The sequence below is a fragment of the Monodon monoceros genome, unplaced genomic scaffold (genome assembly GCF_005190385.1).
Source record: "Monodon monoceros isolate NGI ecotype Baffin Bay Population unplaced genomic scaffold, NGI_Narwhal_1 Super_Scaffold_12, whole genome shotgun sequence".
Lineage (NCBI taxonomy): Eukaryota > Metazoa > Chordata > Mammalia > Artiodactyla > Monodontidae > Monodon > Monodon monoceros.
In genome coordinates, this window is record NW_021703768.1 from 159048091 (window position 1) to 159054147 (window position 6057).

At 45.2% G+C, this 6057-nt stretch overlaps 1 non-coding gene across 1 annotated transcript; it reads left to right on the top strand.

Annotated features, from left to right (window-relative positions):
* Nucleotides 1-1710: 1710 nt before the first annotated feature.
* TRNAG-CCC lies at nt 1711-1783 on the top strand. Its single transcript has one exon. It is a non-coding gene; the product is annotated as a tRNA-Gly (tRNA).
* Nucleotides 1784-6057: the final 4274 nt, after the last annotated feature.

Sequence of the window (6057 nt, forward strand, 5' to 3'; positions counted from 1 at the left end):
GGCCTCTCACTGTTGTGGCCTCTCCCATTGCAGAGCACAGGCTCCGGACGCGCAGGCGCAGCAGCCATGGCTCACAGGCCCAGCCGCTCCGCGGCGTGTGGGATCTTCCCGGACTGGGCCACGAACCCGTGTCCCCTGCATCGGCAGGCGGACTCTCAACCACTGCGCCACCAGGGAAGCCCCTTTATTATTTTTTTTAAGATTTTTTTTTTGATGTGGACCATTTTTAAAGTCTGTATTGAATTTGTTATAATATTGCTTCTGTTTTATGTTTTGGTTTTTTGGCCCTGAGGCATGTGGGATCTTAGCTCCCTGACCAGGGATCGAACCTGCACCCCTTGCATTGGAAGGAGAAGTCTCAACATCTGGACCGCCAGGGAAGTCCCTATAGGGCCCATACTTTTAATCCCTGTGGTCAGCGGAATAGTGCTCCCTAAAAATGACCATGCCTTAATCCTGAGAACCTGTGAATATGGTGACATTTGTGGCAAAAGAGATGCTGCAGATGTCACTAAATCAAGGACCTTGAGATGCGGACATCATCCTGGATTCTTTGGATGGGCCCCACGAAGTCACAGGGTCCTTATAAGAAGGAGGCAGGAGGGTCAGAGAAGATGCAATGACCACAACAGTATGAGAGGGACGTGATTTGCTATTGCAGCTTTGAAGATGGAGGAAGAAGCCACAAGCCAAGGAACACAGGCGGCTTCTAGGAACTGGAAAAGGCAAAGAGACTGATTCTCCCCTCAAGCCTCCAGAAGGAGTGCAATTCTGCCTATATTTGGATTTTAGCCCAGTGAGACCCATTTGGGTCTTCTGACCTCCAGAATGGTCAAAATAGATTTGCATTAAGCCACTAAGTTTGTAGTAATCTGTTACAAAAGCAATAGGAAATTAATACAACCCCTAGACTAAATAACCCTAGGAAACAAGTACTGATATTTCTCACCAATTTATAGGGGAGGTTGCAAAGTTCTGGATGGACTTGTTCATATCCCCGCAGCTTGCAGAGGGATGATTCAAACCCAAGACCATCAGACCCCAATCACACTTCAGTGGGTGCTTCTTGAACCATAATGCAAACTCAAATCCCATGGGGAGCTTGTTTATGTATTTTTAAAAATATTTATTTATTTTATTAACTTATTTTGGCTGCGCTGGGTCTTAGTTGCAGCACGTGGGATCTTTGTTGCGGCATGTGGGATCTTTAGTCGGAGCATGAGGGCTTCTTAGTTGGGACATGCGGACTTCTTAGTTGCAGGATCGAACCCAGGCCCCCTGCTTTGGGAGCGCGAAGTCTTACCCAGTGGACCACCAGGCAAGTCCTGGGAGCTTATTTAAAGGCAGATTTTGTTGCCTCTGGTCTTGAGAGGGGCTGCGATTCTGAATTTCTGACAATACCCTCCTGGGGAGAATGAATGAGGCAGGAATGAATGAATGAATGTTACCCTCACAGCTCAGGTAAGGAGAAGCTCTGGGTCAAATGTCCAACACTCCCAGATTCCAATCCCCCGGTGCTATCCCTCTGCCTCAGTTCCCTTATCTGGAAAGCAGGGGTGAAAAATAACAACTGACGTGGGAATGAAATTAACCATGTTAAATGTTTACTATATGTGACTTGGAACATAGTAGCTGCTCAATAAATCTTAGTTATTATTCTACTTGGGTAAGTGGGCAGTAAATGTTTGTTAATCAGAGGATTGAGGGACTTCCCTGGTGGTCCAGTGGTTAAGACTCTGCACTCCCAATGCAGGGGGCCCAGGTTCGATCCCTGGTCGGGGAAGTAGATCTCACATGCCACAACTAAGACGCAGCACAGCCTAAATAAATAAGTAAATATTTTTTAAAAAAATGATAGGATTGAAAGCTGATGGCCCAGGCTGTAAACTGGAGATCAAGCCTGCAGCACACAGTAGGTGCTCAGGTCACCTGCTGATTAGAAGGAGACGTTCCATGCAGTTCTTGGCGCAGGGCAGCACCTTCCCCACCTTGTCTCCTCCGGCCAGGTGCCAGGCACCATCTCTCAGGGAACAGGAAGCAAAGTCACCTCCCCAGGTGATGACTAATGGCCCAGCCGTTGGCTTCAGTGGCCTCTGATTTGGCGGGAAGGCATGGCTCCTCTCCCAGCTCAGGCTGCCACTTTGGGGGAGTCCTCCTAACCCTCTTGGGGAACTCTGCCCTCTGGCTTCCATCAGAGCCTGGTCTTTTTTCAGCTGCTCGACATAGCTCAGTCTCTGGTTTTCTGCACTGGCTCAAGGTCTGGGGGAGAAGTTTGCACTGAATCAGGAGGGCCCTGGAGGTGGGAACCCAGAGAAGTGGCATTCTTGCCCTCAGAAGGACTGGATGTATGACCTCAGGCAAGGCATGCCCCTCTCTGGGCCTCAGTATCCCCATCTGTACCCTGGCCTAGGCCAGACCCCTCTGCACCAAGTTCCTCATTTATTGTGCAACTTCTACCTCATGTGAGGGTGCCAGATTTAGCAAATAAAAATACGGAATGCCCAGTTAGATCTGTATTTCAGATACAAATACTTTATTGTTTTATATATATAATTTAAATTTACAGGGAATTCCATGGCAGTCCAGTGGCTAGGACTTGGCGCTTTCACTGCTGGGGCCCGGGTTCAATCCCTGGTCAGGAAACTAAGATCCTGCATGCCCAGTGGCTCGGCCAAAAAAAAAAAAAAAAAAAAAAAAATTACAAACTTAACCATTTGGAAAAGAACTATGTATCAGATATTGTTATTTCATGATATATGCATTATTATTTATTTTTATTGTGATAAAACATATATAAACACGTTAACCATTTATACTATTTTTAAGTGCACAGCTCAGTAGCATTAAGTACATTCACACTGTTGGGCAACCATCCCCACCATCATTTCCAGAACTTTCTCATCTTCCCAAACGGAAACTCTGTCCCCATGAAACACTGACCCCCAAGCCCCTCCCCCAGCCCCTGGTCCCACCATTCTACTTCCTGTCTCTATGAATTTAACTCCTCTGGTGACCTCCTGTAAGTGGACTCATACAGTATTTGTCCTTTTGTGACTAGTCTATTTCACTGAGCATAATGGCCTCAGGGTTCATCCATGTTGTAGAATGTGTAATAAATACTTTTTTAGTATAGGTATGTCACAAATATTGCATGGAACATACTTACCCTAAAAAAGTATTTGTTGCATATCTACAATTCAGATTTAACTGGTAATCCTGAATTTTTATCTGGCAATGTTGCCTACAGCCTTTCTTCACACAGCAGCCTAAGGAATCTTTTTTATTTTACTTATTTTTTAAAATAAATTTGTTTATTGTATTTATTTTATTTTTGGCTGCATTGGGTCTTTGTTGCTGCGTGCGGGCTTCCTCTAGTTGCCACAAGTGAGGGATACTCGTCGTTGCGGTGCGCGGGCTTCTCATTTTGATCGCTTCTCTTGTTGCGGAGGACAGGCTCTAGGCGCGCAGGCTTCAGTAGTTGTGGCTCGCGGGCTCTAGAGCACAGGCTCAGTAATTGTGGCGCACGGGCTTAGTTGCTCCGCGGCATGTGCGATCTTCCCGGACCAGGGCTCGAACCCATGTCCCCTTCATTGGCAGGCGGATTCTTAACCACTGAGCCATCAGGGAAGCCCCAGGAATCTTTTTAAAAACAGCTTTATAGATATATCATTTACATATCCTAAAATTCACCTTTTTTAAGTGTACAATTCAATGAATTTTACTATATATTTACAGAGCTCTAGGACCATCACCACAATCTAGTTTTAGAACATAGGGTGATTTTCCATCACCTAAAGAAACCTCATACTCCTTTGCAGCCACTCTAGATTCCTACCTTCAGCTCAAAGCAAATACTGATCTACTTTCTGTCTTGAAAATTTTGCCTTTTTTGGACATTCTATCAAATGTCATATGATGTTGGAATCATAGAGTATGTGATCTTATGTCTGGCTTTTTTCACCGAGTATAATGTTTTGGAAGTTAATCCCTGTTGTAGTGTGTATCGGTCCTTCGTTTCTTTCTCTTGCTGAAGAGTCAGCAGTAAAATTCATCATCAGGATATACCACATTTCGTTTATCCATTTATCCATAGATGGCCATTTGGGTTATTTCCCCTTTTTGGTTTTTGTGAATAATGCTGTTATGACTATTAGTTGTATAAGTTTTGGTGTGGATGTTTGTTTTCATTTCTCTTGGGTAGATACATAGAGTTGGAATTACTGGTTCATATGGTAAGTCTTTGTTTAACTTTGTAAAAAAAACCCAAAAAAACAAAAACAAAAAAACCCCTGCCTTTTTGAGATGTATTTCACATGCATAAGGATGTTTCTTGAGATTAAAGTATTATCGCTGTACCCTGTGATCAAATCCCTCCAGGTTTTTTTTCCCCAAGAAGTTAAAATAAAACCCAAGCGTGTTACTGATATTCACAAGGCATATGATAGGTCCTTAACGGACCCTTTTGCTATCCGCTCTGCCCTAAATGCCCTCCCAGCGCCCACCTCCCTACCTGGACCTATTTCTAGTCATCTTTGAACTCTCTGGTTAAACTACTATCTCCTCCAGAAAATACTTCTGTTCCCCCATGATAGACGAAGTCTCTGGCATTACTCAGCTTTTTTTTTTTTCTTTTTCCTTTTTTTAAAAAATTGAAGTATAGTTGATTGACAATGTTGTGTTAATTTCTGCTGTACAACAAAGTGATTCAGTTATACATATACATACATTATTTTTTATGTTCTTTTCCGTTATGGTTCATCACAGGATGTTGAATATACTTCCCCGTGCTATAAAAGTAGGACCTTGTTGTTTTATTCAGCTTTCTTCTTTTTTTTTTTAAATAAATTTATTTATTTAATTTATTTATTATTTCTGGCTGCGTTGGGTCTTCGTTGCTACTCTACGTTGCGCTGCATGGGCTTCTCACTGCAGTGCCTTCTCTTGTTGCGGAGCATGGGCTCTAGGCACACGGGCTTCAGTAGTTGTGGCACGCTGGCTCAGTAGTTGTGGAACCCAGGCTTATTTGCTCCGCTGCATGTGGGATCTTCGCGGACCACGGCTCGAACCCGTGTTCCCTGTATTGGTAGGGGGATTCTTAACCACTGCACCACCAGGGAAGCCCAATTCAGCTCTTTCTTAAGCATCCTATTTTACTCAGAGTTCCTTCCCTGGGTCTTAATTACAAAGAAATTAACATTTCTTTGCCCTGCAGACGTTGGATACTTCAGGAGCCGGAGTAACAGCACCTAAGTACTTCCAGTATTTCCTGCTGCCAGGCACAGTTTCCAGCGCCTTAGGGGCGGTGATGTCATTTAATCCTTACTCCCCTATAAGATCTGTACCATTCATTATGAGTCCCGTTTTACAGGTTGGGAGACTGAGGCAGAGGTTACCTAACTTGGCCAGGCAGTGCTCAATACATTTTTCTCGACTGAATAAGTATGTATATTGGGTATTTTGTGGCTCTGGCATATGGTGCTCAATGGTGTCATGAGTGAAGAAATAAGTGTTTTGTGAATTTTTTGGCTGTTTATCCTCAGACCCCCACATGACCAGTCCCTACCCCTAAGCCCCGCCCCCTCGAGCAGGCAACGGCGCGTCCCTATTTTGAGTTGAACCTTGTCTCTTGCGATATCCAATGGCGGACAGCCGCTTAAGCCTTTCCTCCTGTGATAGCTAATGCCGGTTCTCTACCTTGAGCCGCTCCTCTCGTGGTACCCAATGCCCTTCAGCTCTATATTATGCCCCTCCTCACAGGAGCGGGAGGCTATCAATGACGCGCCCCCTACAGTGACGCGCCCCCTACAGTGATTGGGCCTTCTTTCCTGTGGTAATCCAATAGCATGTTTCCTACTTAAGGCCCCTCCTCCTGTGGCGTTCTATGGCCCGCCCCTCTACCCTAAGCCCGGCCCCGAAGGAGCCTGGCTGCCTGCCTCTTCTCTCCCAGAGCGCCTGTTTCTCTCCTCCTACCTTTCCTCTTTCACCTCCCTTAACCTCCGTCCCCTCCCGTTAGGCTTCTGGGTCACGCCCCCTTGGCTCTATCCGTTATCCAATCCC